Genomic DNA, 17777 nt, shown 5'->3' on the forward strand with positions numbered 1-17777 from the left:
TAATTGAAAGCATTGTATGGCAAAATATGAATAAACACTTATGTTTATATACATAAGTAAGAATAAGCATGTAAATAGCCATAAGCACCATTGCATATATACACACATATACGCACATTTACATATTTATATATGAAGCATTGTAAGCATGAAGTGCGTTGCACGTGTTCAAAATCATAATTTCGAAATTTCAAAACGTGTTTGGTCAATAGGAAAAAGTGTGTATCTTATATATGTATGTAAGTGTTTGGGCCGATGTAAATACGATAGTAGATAGCCGTCAAACACTCTGGTCCCCACAACATGCAATGAAGGTACCGACTGGCTAACCGGTGGATTTTGTTGTATTGATACCGTTGTCACCGGCAATCAAGGTGTTGGTTAGTTTTCTTATTTGTTTTATTGTTATTTGTGTGGTTGTTGTAGTTATCAGTGTTTACGTCTACATATGTGTTTGTTATTTTGTATTCTTTCAAGTATACGCCCAAGTTTTCTTAACTTACAATTTGTGTGTGCTGTTGCCAATGTAAAGTCGATTTCACCATAACAAATTGAGTTTGCGCCTAGAAGCGTCACATTTTCTGCTAGTCTCTCGCGCCTTTTAGTGTCTCCTATAACTCATAGGCTATGTAGCAATCGACTCTTCACCCCGCCAACTGTTCATTCATACATTTGCTGTTTGTCACTCAGAAACGCACCCAATTTTTAAATGCCGGCCTATTTGCTGGTTGACTAGGTGCGTACTCAACGCATAAGAAACAGCGCCGCTGAAAGTAACAATTAATGCCTCTGTTCGGCTTACTGCTTTTAGTTGCTTCATTGATTTCAATGCATTTTTTGTTGTTTCAGCTAAAAATGACTGACGGAGTGACAGACGTGCAACGCTGAACGCCTATCTTATCACACCTTTGGGTCTTATATTGGCTTTTAGTTTTGGCGCAAGCTCTTTTGGCTTCATTTGGATGGCACAAGCTTTGGATATCAACTTTTTCTGTGCCATTTATTTACCCTTTTTGGAACACTGCATACCTTTGCATACCAGTCCGTCAGTCAATTGCTATTTGCCCTGCCTTTGAATTCAGATACCGGCAGCAAAAAATTGAGTATTTCAAGAAAAAGACGTAGCCCACGAATGCACATAGACCGCGAAAATTCAAAATTCGCGATATTTTTTTAACAAACCTCGTATTTGGTTAAAAACAACACATTTATGGTACCGCAGCCACCGTATTTCTCAAACCTCGTACCCTGTGACACTTTTTTGTTTAAAAAACTGATGAGACCCTTCAATTGCTTAGCTACAATTGAGGACATAAAAACTGCATAGAAGGAGAAGCTGAACAAGATCACAAAAAATTACTCTTTTAAGTGCTTTGAGGATTGGAAAAAATGCTGGTATAAAAGTGTTATATCTAGTGGTGATTACTTTGAAGAGGACCAAATAGATCTTCATGAATAAATAAACATTTTTTTAAGAAATATAAAATTTGCGATACTTTTTAACAGACCTCGTAGAGTTATAGCAACTTGGCATATGGAGACTTTATAGCAAGCGATACTGATTATGATGTATATATAATATTAAAATATATAAATATACTTACTTATATATATGTAATAATTAAAACCAGTTTCATGAGTGAAATATTTATATGTATGTATATGATTGATACCAAAAGATCGTTTTAACTAATATTAAAATTTTTCGATAATATGTAGGTGTGATCATAAAATAAAAAATAAGAGATAAAAAAACTTCATACTTTAATTAAATACTCGTACATGTTTTTTGTTGGAATGTTTTGGTATATTTTTAACTAGAGGGGTTTTTGAAAAGTTTATTTTAGCATAAACATTGCCTCGTTTTTCTCAGTTGCTACTCTGACATATTAACAGGCTTATAAAATGTTACTAAAGTACGCCGAGAAAGGACTTCTAAACTGTTTGAACAGTTTAAAGTAGTAATAGTGTTGACAGGAGTGATTGTATGGTAGATTTCAATAGAAATATTGTATTGAGTAACGTTTAAGTAGTTAAATAGCAAAACAAAAGCAGGAGGTTCCTTTGAGGTGTATAGCACTACTTTGACAAATCTTCTCACAGGACGTTACTATTAATATAATCAATACTATAAATTAATTAATTGCAAACAATTTTATCTGGTTAACGAATCTAACAATGCTCGTAAGATTTTTCAAAAAGACGATGGACACCTACTCACGATAAATGACTATTACTCTATATTCTTGCTACACATCATTGCACATCGTAACACTTGATTAATTGGTAGAAAGTAGTGTCCTTCATGCAACCAATTATTGACGCTAGCATAGATATCTCGAAATGGACTGAAATTTCTAGATCTAACACTTTGGGTAATCTAACACTTTCTTCACGCGTTCAGTATTTAAAAGATTCCATTGCTCCTCGACGGTATCTATTTGTTTTTGGTGCCGCTAAAATAAGATTAGACTTTACAGTCCCAAATTGGTAAAATATTACCTCTTAGTGGTAAAAGATAATCCCGACATAAGGAACTAGAATTTAAAAAAAAAAAATGATTTTATTATTTTTTTTTTTATGTACATATATTTAAGAATACACACAGAAAATTTCACATCGTTCCGATGAATATTTTCGAAGTTGCATGCAAATTTGAAAAGGTGTTTCAGAGTGCTTGGAAGTACAAGGCCGGAGCGGCAGCGACTTTCCAAACAGTAAACGCGTTTTTCTCAGAATGGTGTTTTCAAAGTCGATGACCAACATTACTCGAAAACGGCTAAACCGATTAGTCTCAAATTTTAACATGAGGTTCCTAAATATCTTTTTTAGTAATTAATCGAAGGTTTTTCCCTCCGATTAATATATATTTTTTATAAACAATTTAAAGCCGAAATTTTGGTGAAAAATCGATTTTTTTCCGTTTTGAGAAACCGTCATTTTTCCAAAAAATTTATTTTGCTTATTCCTTTAAATAATTACTAGATTTAACATTACTTTAACGATATCTGTTTGGTTTTTTAATTTCAGATGATCCTGTTCAGAGATATAGTGCTCACCGCATACACCGCATACACGTCTTTTTTGAGAGGAGCTCCCGGATAGAGACTAAGTCTTAAAATATAGTTAAAAGATACCATAATATATTATATGTCGTTAGAGATCGTATAAAGTCTATATGTATATGTATAAATGATAAGCGTGACGAGTTGAGTTGATTTAGCCATGTCCGTGTGTCTGTCCGTCTGTATACATGCGAACTAGTCCTTCACTATTTGAGATATCGACCTGAAGTTTTGAACACATTCTGCTCTCACCAAGTAGCTGTTCATTTTGTTGATATCGGTCAACTATAGCATATAGCTGTCATACAAACTGACTGTCATTTGACTATTTGACCAGCTATCGTCACGAAATTTAGCATAGATTATTATCTAAGGCATTGATACAATTTTCAAACATATTATTCAGATCGATTCACTATAGCAGATTGCTGCTAATTAAACTGATCAATCAAAATGAAAAAAGATATTTTTATAGCCTTTTATGCTATAAAAACTGAACCAGTGAAGGGTGAATAGGTTTGGCGTAGCCGAAGTTATCGTTTTCTTTGATTTAGACAATATTTGACAGTGCATGTAACATGGATTCATTATTTCATTTCGCAATCCAATCGCCAGACATCCGAGTGAACTGTAAGTGATAAACGAAATCCAAAGCGTTGGAAAGCCTAACATTCAGCTGGCTAGGCTGGGCGATAAATATATTTTATGATTTACATGAAATCTATAATCTAAGGGTATTAGAACCCTTGAAGGGCGAAATTGCAGAAATTTTATATTAAAAAGAAAGGGATTTTTATTAAAACATAGTGTCATCTTGACATAAGTCACTAAAAAGAGGGCAAAGTTACATTAATTGTTTTCTCGGATTCAGCGGCAATGACTTTTCCTGTATTCCTAATCACAACCGAATGCTCCACATAAAGAAATTTAGCGACAATGAGAATATAATCACTGAGACTGACCTCTATGTTGAGCAAAAAAGAAACTGTGTTACAAAAATATTATTGAAAAGTTAGCACATCGATATAAGCAATGTATCGGCTTCGATTGTTAAATGATATATGCCACTGATTTTTGTTAAATAATGTGTATTTCTTTTAAACAAGCTAAACCTTTCATGTTGCCTATTACAACATATAAAAGTAATAAATAAATCCTAAAAATATATGTATAAGCATTAGATTATAATATACTTGTATACATAAAGTATCTGTCATAATAAGCATCTATTTATTACTTTCATAAATCAAATTCACACTCTAGTTTCTGTAAGAAATTAGCTAGTTCAAAGCCTACAAATATTTATATTTCTATCTAGTATTAATTTTGAAATCACTTTCTCTTCATAGCAATGAGTCGAGGGATTTTTTTCAGCCAGCAATTGTTGAACCGGCATAGATATGGAATTAAATATACATGTTTTTATGTCTACACAAACATAAATATTTACACGTATATCCATACATAAATATCATATTACAAGCATAATGTATTGGATAAAAAATTTTGTATAAGTTTTTTTTTTACATTTTTTTTTGAATTTTCATTTCGCTGTAGCCTCAAAAGTGTAACATGTTGCATGGCGCGTTTGGGGGGATTTATTGCTTTTCACTTGCAATTAATGCATTTAAAAATCATATTTCTTGTTATAGCGCGAAAATAAATAACTACACGCACCAATATAACAACAACAACAATAACAAAAAAATACCACTTGCGAAGCACCTGTACTATGAACGCTAAGCGCACCAACTGGTCTGGCAAGGCGTCTGTCTGCAGCAACAACAAAGCAAGCTACAATTGTAGCTACAAGTGCAATTGACGGCGGGTTGTGGTTAAACAACGCAATTGCGTACGCATAACAAATATTGTTTGGTGTTGTTGTCTGCTGCACTTCTAACGAGCGAAAGTTTATAAACGCAATGCACACATGTGAGAGTGTTTGGGTGCACTCATATATGTGAAATCAAAAACAAAACATCTATACACGCCTAAATGTTAACCGATTTTAGGGTGACCAGCATGCATTTTTTCGCTTGGCGATATAAAAAGAACAAGAAAATTACTTAGAATGAATATAAGTCTTAAAAAAAGCGCAGTTTTCATTCTGACAAAGCTCAAGTCATTGATTTATTAGATTATTAACTTTTACAAAATTTTTAAAAACAGAAAAAATTGGTTGGTAAAATTGGCGAAAAATTTTTAAATTTTAGAATTTTTAAAAATAGTACACATTAGAAATTTTTGTTCTTAACCGGCCAATTTCCCGAAGTTAAATGGTTGTAACAAATAAAAGCTATTGTATTTAAAAACATTTATTTGAGAAGATATTTTGTATATTAAAGCTATCAAACTATGAAAAAAGTTAAATTTTTGAAAATTTAAGACTATGATCATTAGTATTTAGTACGAAATGTATATGTATGTAGTATACATGGTACAAAATCGTACACTGAATTGTCGAATAAAAAAAAACTAGGTGAATGAACTGCATGGATTGGAAAATTTTAGCAAAACAACAAACAAGACATATCCAATATTTTATTAAATAAAAAATGTGTTTATATTTTTATATAACAATTAATGAAGAAAGTGGACCCATTTAAACTTTATTTATTTATTTATAAATTTAACTTTTTGCGTCCGAAGGACGTGGCATGTTAAAAAACAAATTCGTTAAAATTTGACTAGACTTTTCGCTAGATTTTGACACTTCAATTATGCAATGTGGTGCTTTGAGCCTATCAAAAATTTGCTGAGGCGGCTATCAGTTTTGGCTATGCCGAGATATGCCAGAGATTGGCAAAAGCTAGCCAATGGAGGCGAAAGTGCCTAAATGTATCTACCTCTGCACCCTCCATACAATTTTGACAATTTGCTTTCGACAAGTTTTTTATAAAAATAATTCAATAGATCTCCTGCGTTCTACTCTAGACCAAAAGAATCTCGGAGTCGCTCAGGAGCGGTCGTGTTGGAACGCCATTCAACTATTTCCGACTTCGAAGTAAGTGAGACAAATAAGCTCTCTCTTGCTAGCTCATCCAGCGATTTTGTTATTTCCAGGCACCAAAACGAGCCTGGTAATAAAGTAGCTTGTCGCTAGTGACAGACACTGCTTGACTAACTTTGAGCGCACAGGGAGCGAGCATTTCGTGTTACCGCGCAATTTTGCAAGACCTACGAAATATCCTTAAAATTTTATTTTATATGTTTGTAATACATTGTATAATACAATCTGGTAACCTTGCTGGCTGCTGGCGCTCACACACCTGCTTGTACATACATACATCCACATATTGTGGCCAACTAATAAATCGCATTTGATATAATTAATCATTTAGTGCTGTGGTACGTCTCTGTGACAGTGTATAAGTACTCAATCGCAGGGTCGGGAAGGAGATAAAAACCGCCACCAAACTTGGTTACTAATGAAACTGAAAAGTTGAAGCTGTTTACGTCTAGGAAATGCGATCGAAATTATTGCAATCAATAATATAGTTAAGTGGTTCGGTTGGTGGAAATGGCTGAACACTTTACTGGACACAGAAAATAAAGTACGAATTGGGAAAGTCTTTAAAATTTGTCTTGCCGTTGCTACTTCTATTGGTTCTAATTTTTATATTTTCACATAAATTTGTACCTTCTTATAGATGGAAATAGATATGCTTACATATATTTTTGACTGCTTGTGCGGAGTACGATAAATAAGCGCTCCGGGAGTAGATAAGTCGAATTAAGATTTTCATAGAGGTAAATAAATACATAGATCATATGGTGGTTTAAAACTCATTTAAAGATAGCTTGCACACCCAAACTTTTTAGTCGGTTTGTAAAAAATTAATAACTTTAACATTTATTCACGGAATGAATTAATTAGTCAAGTATTGGAAACCTTAATTTACCAAATTCAAAACAAAATATTTACTGTTCTTACAATATTGGCCATCATTAAATTATACAAAAACATAAATGAAACATACGATACAAATCGATATCGGTGGTTGTTGACTCATTATGTCTACACGAAAATTCGTGAAAAGACTCTTAATAACTTAATAACTGCGACTCAAAGAACTCAGTTAGTAAACAATAATTCCCTGGAGCTCAAAAGGAGAGACGTGTACTGATCATCCAGAACTCCTGAAGGAGTTAACCTGACTTCTTTTCGTATGTGTAGTTAAAGGAATTAGTCTCAAAAATCTCTCAAAAACGCTTAAATATGAAAGTTAATTCCGGTAGTAAGTAAAAAGAGATCGTATTTTTTACCGACATGATTAGCATTACAAACTTCGTCGCAAACTGCAAACGCCCTGTAATATACGCATGTATGGATTCGGAAACTCCAAATTGCTCGCGTAATAAGCGTATCAACATTATCCTGACCTATCCTAATATCTGTATATATGTATCTGTATGTACCTAAATACTTCTATAAGAGCGTGTCAATTCGAAAATGAGCTCTGTATAGAGCTGATTCTATATACATACATACATAATATTGGAAAATTGTTACGTGTACAAGTTTGTATAAAAATATCCTCAATGGTGCAATGACCGAAGCAAACCACACGTTATTTACCTACGTGGACATATAAATATTTTGCAGGAATATTTTTCAATGAGCCCGTTGAGACTTTTAAAAATTTTCGCAAAGCTACAACGCTTACAAACAAAAAGCATGAAAATAAATACCAACAGCATTTGTCATCCTTGCCATGTGTGGTGATTGGCGTAAACGTTTGAAATAATTTTTTCACCTTTTTACTGGTTTCCTTCGCAGCGTTTTTTCATAAATATTTTGAAAGTGTCCAAAAAAGGAAGTGCACCAACACACCATAAAAAGGTGAGCCGAAGTAAAGAAATCAAAAAAAAATTAACTGCAAGAAATTTCACTTTCACAAAAGGTCTTTGCACGTTTGCGCCCAGGCATGCGGGGCTCTACGACGCCGCATTGTACAGCAATGGTATGCTGACGATTTGCCGATACTTATACATATTGGGTATGTCGGTTTGCAAGTATGTTTGTATGTGCTTTTGTACGAGTTGTCTTTGCGCTGGAATATGAAATTGGCATGCCGCTTTGGCGTTGGTAGCAGCACGGTTATATTTCGTGTGGCGTTAGCGGCATTTTGCAAACAAGTGTCTGGTGGCCCGCCAGTCGCTGCAGCCGTCTACGGGCCACCTCACCGCGCGGCACCTTACACACCCGCTTTCAGCTTACATGTTAGTCGACTTATTGTCGATGATTTGCGCATGCAATGCCTGATTGCAAACGCTTAGCGCCGTGTGCGCGTATGAATATGTGATACTGCAACTGCAACTGAATTGGTACCAGCCGTTGGCTGTTAGCCACCACATATTTGTGCAGCTGTTTCGTATAGTTTTCCTACAGTACTTATTTTGGTTTTAATTTGGCTGGTTTCGTGTACCCAAAGGCTATGCAGGTGGTTCAACCGGTAGGCGCGCATTGACACGGCACAGCAAATACGCTTTCTGCCTAAACGAATAAACGCAAGTAATGCGAATACGCGACTCAGTGGCTGGGTGGGGACATCTGAGTATGAGTATTTGCCAAGAGAAGTTTCCGAAAACATTTCAATAGTATAATAAGCCCATATATGTGCATTAAGCTATTTTATTAGTACTGGAATGATGAACGACTTATACCAGATCAATTATTTACGGAAACATATTTCTTTATATAATACATACTTTGAGTTCACTTGTGTAATCCAATTTAGTGCAATAATTTATATATTTTTTTAAATAATTGTGTGCTGTACTTTCTACTGTACTAAAATCCAGAAGAGAGTATATTAAGTTTGTCACGAAATTTGTGACTTCCGGTGGCCCTATAAAGAATATAATATACATCTACAAGTATAAATGACCAACTTGACGAGCTGAGTCAATTTAAGCATCTATCTGTATATGCGCTCTATATGCGAACTACTTCCTCAGTTTTACAGATATCGATTTGAAATTTTGCACCCTTGCATTTCTCCCCAAGAAGCCGTTCATTTGTCAGAACCGTCGATATCAGACCTATATAAGATATAGCAGCGGTACAAACTGATCGATCAAGATCAAGTCTTTGTATAGAAAACTGTTTCATTTGACAAATTATCCTAACGAAATTTACCATGGATTATTGTAGCTTGTAACATATTGTTTAGATCGGACCGCTATAGCGTCTAGCTGCTATACAAATGAATATATTAAAATAAAGTCCCTGTATGGAAATCGTTTTTGTTTGACAAGATATCTTCACGAAGTTTGGTACAGACTATTTTACAAGGCAACATCACAATCCCTGAACAAATTGTTCGAATCGGAAATCTACTTGTATATCACGGCAGCTATACCATCTAAAGTGTTCGATCAAAATCAAGATACAGATCTTCGTAAAATATATTTTTTCTTCGATTTGAAGTTTGTTTAAATCTAGTAACGTGGCTAGCAAAACCGATTAAACATACCGTTGGGTATAAGCCGGTAGCCGGTTGTGCTTTCCGAATTAGTTATTAATATACTTGTAGTTGTTATACTAAATGCACCTGCAAAGGGTATTTTAGCTTCGGTGCAACCGAAGTTAAAGTGTTTTCTTTTTTAGGTACATAAAAGTTTTACATAAAGGGTTCGTTTCTTGTATTAATTTTGACTTATAAATATGTTTTGTTATACTTTCCCAACAAAATACGATTATGTATTAGCTTTCTCTCCTTAGAGTAAAATTTGTATTTATGGTTCATCTAGTCCAGAAGCACTTTTTAAAAAAATTCATTCCTCGTAAAAAAATTTTTGAAGCACTAATATCTTCTTTAAATTTCTTAAGAAACCGTCCTTTGGAATTGGTTTTTGGTGAATATGTTTTTTATAAAATTTATCAGCTCTTTGAGATGACTTCAAGGACGAAGGTGTAAACGCCAACTCGCTAATAAGAAATTTGGGAAACGCAGATGTGGCGTAGTACTAAAAAATCGCGGTTACTCAACTAAATATTAAGGAAACTATCTTATATACTAATAATAATTTGCTAATTTTTCATTTAATATTTGATTTCTGCGTTTTCTGTTACTCTCTAATTATTTTCAACACCGAATTATTGAGGTTTTTATTTATTTACTTTATTTTATTGTTTCATTTAGTATTAATAAAAATTTTAAAATGTATTTTAACTGTATAAAATGAATAATTCGTGTATAAAACAAGTAAGGAAGGGCTAAGTTCGGGTGGAACCGAACATTTTATACTCTCGCAAGGTAAAGAGATTTACGTGATTTTTTATATATTTTAGTTAAAAGTAGTTAATACTGCATTATTTACAATCACAAGCAAGAAGATACACTATTATTAGAAAGAGATTCTTTCTGCATTTCATTCAGTTTTCCTATATATGTAAACATTGACCGATAGATGCGGTATAAAATCAACCGAAAATTCGAAAATATTTTTATTAGGTAATTAAGGGCGAAGGGAAGTAATGACCGGATTTTATGCATCTTTATCACAAGGACATGCTGTTATCACAAAAATAACTAGAACTCTTAGACTGACCGATATGTTTGGTAAAAAATCAGCCATATACACTGGTGTCCATATGCACTTGTTGTCAGTGTCCTTGAAAAGTTATATCCGTGTTCCACAATTTTCGGGCGTTAAATGAAATACCTTGAGGATACTATTTGCGCAAAGTTTTATCTCAATAAGTTTATGAAAATCAATTGTATACTGTAAAATAAAAGAATCAGATGGAATTTAAAATGTTTTTATATGGGAAGTAGGCGTGGTTGCCAACCATTTTCATAGTGTGCAGTAGTAATAATTTGTGTTACCTCACACACCAAATTTGGTTGAAAATGGTTAAGTAGTTCGTGAGATATATGATTTCATCTAAAAGTGGGTGGTGCCACGCCTATTGCTCAATTTTTACACCGACTCTTATAAAGCCCTTCCCTGCCATCTTGGCAGTTAAATTTAATGCTTGTGGCTAATTTATTCTATTAGTTTCTTTCTTCTCTTTTCTTAATTTTCAACATAACCGTTATATTGGAAAAGGGCGTGGTTATTATCGTATTTTTTCTATTTTAACCATTAATACAAGAAAGACTACTTCACAGCAAGTTTGGTTGATATAAGTAGCTGCAGTGGTGTGGAAGATATGTACATTTAACCATTTAGAGGGCGGGACCCCGCCCACTTCAAAACAAAATTTTAGCCCCTAAATGCCCCTCACCACTGCGATCTCATGTACCAAATTACAGTTAAGCTTGTTTAAGTGCTTAACTACGACACTTTATAAATTTTCGCTTCATGGCTCGGATCTCAACTCGTCTCGTCATCCTGATCATTTATATAGGTATATATAACCCTATATATATAATATTTCGATTAGTGTTAGGTGATACAAACAACCGTTAGTTGAACAAAAGTTATTACTCTGTGTTACATGCTGCGAGAGTATACAAATTAATAAAATTCTAGATTTTTATTACAAATACAACAGTGTATGAGTCTAAATCTGAAAACGTAACCGGGCAACAGTTTGCATCCAACGGAAAGCGTACTTCGAGTTCTATCCAACCTCGTTGTTTGATATAAAAAATCTTCAAGTCGAATTAATGTTACTTAATAAGGAGAAAATATCTTTTATCAAAATCGTTATCTTGATTTTCATCGGTCAGTTTGAATGGTAGCTATGTGCTATAATAGTTCAATCTAAACAATTTCGAAGAATTTAGCGTTGCCTTGGACAAGACCAAATCTATGCCAAAATTTGTATCAAAGAAAAAATTTTACCATACAAGAACTTGATTTTGATCGATCAGTTTGTATGACAGATCGTATAATAGTTCGATATCGGCGGTTCTGAAAAATGAGCAACTTCTTAGGCAGAAAACGTGTGCGAAATTTCAGATCGTTATCCTGAAAACTGACTGATGTTGGTCTTGCGTTTAACTACTATATCACGCTACCGTTATTCGTCATAAGTTGACTCGTAATTAATAGTTATACTCTCGAATATCCTTTAAGCTACAAAAATAGTTCTGGCGATATCTAAATAGTTCAACAACATAGCGGATAAACTAGTTCTAACTCTTATCATTCGATCGGATCCAGATTCTTCAGACTGCAGGTCTTAAAAGAAGGAGGCGACCTTCTGAAAGTATGTTGGAAACATCGAAAGTGGACCTATCCTCTTTTGACTTTTCCTAATAATATTACTAATTTGTTTTATATGTATGACATATTACAATTTTTAAGGTATACTGCGATTATATCTCTTAGACTGCTAAATTGAAACTTATAGCTAACTTGTCGAGACACTGCACATTTAAACACTCTTAAAACTTATATTGGTTATGTCAGAGAATGACAGATTTTGTCAATATGCATTGTTAGAAAAAAGAGTGAACTAAGAATAAAATTATCGAATAAAATTAATCGAATTACGAATCTAACAAATAAGATCTAATATTTAGATTGATGGATTTTTCAAACACTTTGGCATACAAATGAAGAATGCTTGGTAGAAATCAATTATTTTTGTCGGCGAATAACTGGAAACCACTTTTTGCAAGCAACGAAAAATGGTAACCAAAAGCAAACTTCCTCAAAAAATAATGATTATACATTTTTTTCTTTGTATGATTGACGCCCACTGTTAGTGACGAACTGCAGACACTTCACTACTTTTCAGTATTGCGGAGCGCAAAAATAAATCTTATTCCAACTTCCCATATTCACAGCCGTCGGATACCCTGACCTCACTTACTAAACATCCAACAACCCATTAGCTACAAAGCAACTCTGCCCCAACAAATTGGAGCTCTTCGAACCCAATATGCGAACATGTTTGAGCTGTGAGTTGGACATCATGCTGCCAGTGTGTAGCTGGGCATTGCCATTCATTGGCTAAGAAGCGATGAACGGTTGGCAAATGAAACCAGTTGAGTTGTGTTCACGTATCTGAATGGGTACGTGTACGTGTCGCGCACGCATAAATCGAGTGTACAACAAACGATTAAAACAAGAAATTTACTAAATATTGTAAATAAAATTAAGAAACGGGTCACTGAAAACAAGAATTGCAGTACAAATTTTGTGTGTAACGAAAATTACTGCATTCTCAAGTGATCAATACCTTAAAATGTATCTTTCGGATTACTAAATAAATGCCAATTTGCAATGCGCAAACTGTTGTGAAGTGAGAAGTGAAGCGAAAAGTAAATACGCGAGTGCGAAAATGGGCTCGAAATAAATGTTGTAGTGCACAACAACAACAATAGCTACGGTGTAAAGTAAAAAAGTAATGAAATATTTGCTGTTTTTTCGGTGTTCTTGTATAAGTTTTTCGTTATGTTAAAAAGTTATGAATACGAAAATCAAATAGCAGGTAGTTCAGCAACGGCAGCAGCGCAGCCACAAGTGAAGAAAAACAAAAACAAAAAAACAAATTTCAAAAAACCTGTGCTTGTAATAAAAATATAAAATTTAAAATAAAATTAAACAACTCGATACATTGTGTGTGTGTTTTTATGGAATAGTGAAGAAGTGAAAAAAAACCACGTTAATCGGCTAAATATATGCAAAACAAAAACCAAAAAATTTATATTTTCAAAGTGCAAACGTAGCTAATACGAAAACAAATGAAGAAAAATACACAAAGCAAACAAAAACTGGCTGTTCGTGAAGACAGACAGACAAACAGACAGACAAAAATAATGAGATGTGGCATGCAGCAAGAAGTGGCTCGCCGTTTGACTTGGTGGCTGAATGACTGCATTGCTAACTGGCTGCGTGTGCTGTTAACTTGTTTTTGTTGTTGACTCTGACTCCTGTGGCTGACTTTTGTTGAGGCTAAACCGATAGCCGTTATTATTGTTGTTGCTGCTGCTGACGTTCTTTACTTGAGATTCACATAACTGCCAGCAGATACTGCTGTTGTCTGTATTATTGTTTTGTTTGCATTTTTGTTGTTATTTTTTTGTTGTTGTCACTGTCATTTATTAGCGTTGAAAAGTATTTTTTTTTTTCATACATAACCATTCAATGAGGAATTTTATAATCAACTTTGCTAAGATTTTATAATCGGCGCACAAGCTTAGCAATTGTGTGTGTATAAATTTTGCTATGGCAAGCAAGTCTTGGTAATGTTAATATGTAATAACAAATATGGTAGAATAAACAATGAAAATTTGGGCACGAAATGATCTCAGCTGAGTCAGTATGTGTATATGTATCTATGAAAATCCAAAAAATATTCATGTGACGAAGCGCTTCTATCGAACGAATGCCTAAAACTCGAATCTGACACCAAAAATAATAACTATTTGTGCAAAATACTTATCGGCAAAAATAGTTTTAGTAGGTTAATGACGAAAAAACTTGTAAATTTTGTTTCTGTCTACATAGACATATGTAAAAACTTTCCATATAAATATTTGATTACTCCAAATAAATCTTGAAATATTTTTGTTTTTGCTTCAATATTCTCATACCAATTGCATTTGCAAAAGTAAAAATAAGAATGAATTTTGAGTGAAATGTTATAATATTAGTATGACCGCTAAACAGAAAATTATGATTAATTGATAGAGCCGCAACAGGGTCCGCAATTAGCCTTAGAGAAATGATTTGGCTACTTACAATTCAGGCCAAAGTAGTACTAGAACTGTGTCATCAATAGGTGCTGGAATACTTTCGATGATATCAGACCTTTGAAGAAAGACATATAAAACGCGCTCCTCCAACAATCAGTCACTTTACATTAAACAAATCAGAGAGAAAGATGTGCCCAACTCTCCTTTCCCTTGAAATTGAGAGCGTAAATCACCTACCCGACAGTTGACTGGATCGGGTAGGTTTAACGTTTAGCAATAGAAACGACCGAAACGGCCAAATTGAAATCATACCTAAAATATATATATATGAACGGAGATTTGATGACACCGTTCAAGAAACTAATAAAAAATGTATAACAATGAAAATTAGAGAAAACGTGAAATCTATATGTATTTGATCAAATGGTTTGTGATCTGATGCTTGAGGTAATAATTCTCAATTGAAAATGATAAAGAAAACCTTGTATTATCATGTTGTCAGCTAAAAAGTTTAATTCACTTTATTTATTGTTGAAAGTTGTTCTAATATACCAGTTGTTTAAATATACCATAAAATTCGAAAAAAATATTTAAATATTTACTCTATATATTAAGTGTCAACAAATGATATATTTCAATTGTTTTAAATGTTGAGAGTTTTAATTTGAATGCCCAAAAACAAGTATTTTGTCCAATTTGGATTTACTGGGAAAAAGTGGGCATTTCTTTACTCTTGAGTCAAATAATCCTTTGACTAACTATCTTTCCAGGAGTATTGTGTATCAACTAGTTCAGACAGAGAGTCCGATTGGCTAGTAACACCACAGTTAAACTTGCTTTATTGCTTTCTGGATATTAAAGAATTTTGTGCATCATTCCGAAATGATAGCAATAGCAGTAGTACCGAGCACTAACAACCTCGTTGCATGCCTCTTCCGACCTACTCCTCTTACTATCCTATGTCTCTGATACGACCTCGTTTAAACAGTTCGCTTCATTGATCTGGTTATAAACAATGGCAGTGCCTATAACTAAACTGTTATACTACTTAACAATTCTAATGGTTACAACAACAACAAATATAATAAAATATTTTTACGGAAATATAAAACTTTTAAACCAAACTTTGAGATTACATTAACTACCTACGATTACATTTTAATTACAACTACAATCAATTACCTGTAATCGTAGGCTCAATTCAAGACACCGCAGAAGCTTTAATTACTAGAACTGCGTAATACAGCTAACTAATCTAATTAAGAATAAAAACCAATAACTTTTTTGTAGAAAGCAATAGAATGACAAGCTGGTGACACACGACTTAACGAAACTAATAAATATAAAAATCAATAAAAATTAATTGAAATAATCGAATAATCGTAAGAACTGTCAACCTGCTGACCAACTTCGAAAGCACAGTTGAAAAACGGTACAACCGTACAAAAACAAGAATAAAACGATTACGATTGCTATGAAAAAATAACGTAAATAAGTATGTATACAAAGCGAAATGGAATCATGAAAAATAAACAAAATGTGCACATAAAAATGTAAACAAAATAAAAAGTAATAAAGTACTTGTACATAAAAAATTTAGTACAGACCGTTTTTAGCTTTTCACACACAGGTGTGTTGTACCTGTATAGGTAAATATGAGTAAAGCGCTCAGAAGGTAATAAAAGCCCGTAACTAAAAGTGAAGTCGACGCGCGACTCACCCACTTTTTTGATGACGAAGTAAAAAATAAATAACGAAATAGCAGTGGTAAATAAGCGCACGAAAAAAGGAAAAAACAGCTTAAAAGCCACACTAAACAACTTAGAATTCTTATCGCTTTTTGCATTATTTTACGTTACGCTTAACTTTATCTAGGAATACTTTAATTGCGGCGTTTTATCTCAAAGTCGGCAAAGTTAATTTTTTTTTGAAGCAGATAAATGTACATCTTTTAATTATTATCATTATTTTTTGTTTACTTGCTATGACCTCAATGCGTTTTTCGCCAATTGAACGCACTTTACGCCTACTTACGTTGCGCATAAGACCGCGCCAGAAGCGTAATTGGCGAATAATAGAAACGAAAAATTAACATACATACTTGTATATGAAATTTCATATATATACGTAAGTGCATACATAGTTTACCCAATTATATGGTATATACATGCCGCTTTGAGCATTTTTATGTGCATTACTTCACAAGTGTCACGTGTACGAGCAGCTGTCAAATCGAGCTGTCAAAAATGTAACAAGCTTCAGTTGCTCGAGTGCAGTTAATGTACCCCTAAGAAATTATATAAACATTTTACATTAACCTGTATAAAACAATATCATTGAATTTGTACTTTGAAGATAAAAGTCATTATTTAATTGGTTGGCTTATGAGAAGGTCAAATAATGGCCACATCAATGCCAATGAGACAACAACTAAAATAACAACATAAAAATCACAATTTACGCTTGCATTTCCGAAAAAATATTTAAATTGTTGGTTTGGATCGTAAAGATATAGATGTGCATTGGAAATGCCAGCTGTTAAATATTTAGTTGTTGTTGAGTGCGAAATGCATATCAGTTTTTTCATATAATTTGATTATGATTATTAGTACTGAGGAAAATAAATATACTGAGGAAAATAAATATATCTTTAGATTGAGCAAGATTTAGATATTCTTTGTATTTATGTTAGGGAGCATAATATTTGAGGATTGTATAAAAATTGAGTTGAGTAACTTTATTTGGATATAGGCATGGATTAAATGTAATCACGAGTTGTCCATGATCCAGATTCCTGGAAGTGTAGATATTTCGTCTATCATAGCTAATGGAATTGGATATTTTCCAGTCAATTAATCGCTGCGGTATACTATAAAACGATTTTCACACATACTTAGATAATATTATTACCATTTCTCCAAATAATTTGTTCCTGCAACTCATTATTGCCTTTTATTGCATTGGATTTGCTTATTAGCCATCGTTTGAGATGGCCTTACAAATTTGTTACTGGATTTAAATACCGATTTTATGCCATTTTTAAATTACTCGTATATTTTGTGGATCCGGTCGGAATTTATTCGACTGCCATAGGCAAATTATCATAAAA

At 33.4% G+C, this 17777-nt stretch overlaps 1 protein-coding gene across 3 annotated transcripts in view; it reads left to right on the forward strand.

Moving 5' to 3' along the window:
- The first annotated feature begins 13009 nt into the window (after window positions 1–13009).
- osp (myosin phosphatase Rho interacting protein outspread) overlaps window positions 13010–17777 on the forward strand; it is a 134021-nt gene continuing 129253 nt past the window's right edge. For 2 of the 3 annotated variants that reach the window (XM_036376595.2, XM_036376596.2), the window contains exon 1: window positions 13011–13374. The gene's annotated coding sequence lies outside the window, so the exon portion shown is untranslated. Of the gene's footprint in view, window positions 13375–17777 lie in introns of all 3 variants that reach the window. The other variant, XM_036376598.2, reaches the window with a different exon arrangement.

The sequence above is a fragment of the Bactrocera oleae genome, chromosome 3 (assembly GCF_042242935.1).
Source record: "Bactrocera oleae isolate idBacOlea1 chromosome 3, idBacOlea1, whole genome shotgun sequence".
In the NCBI taxonomy this organism is placed as follows: domain Eukaryota; kingdom Metazoa; phylum Arthropoda; class Insecta; order Diptera; family Tephritidae; genus Bactrocera; species Bactrocera oleae.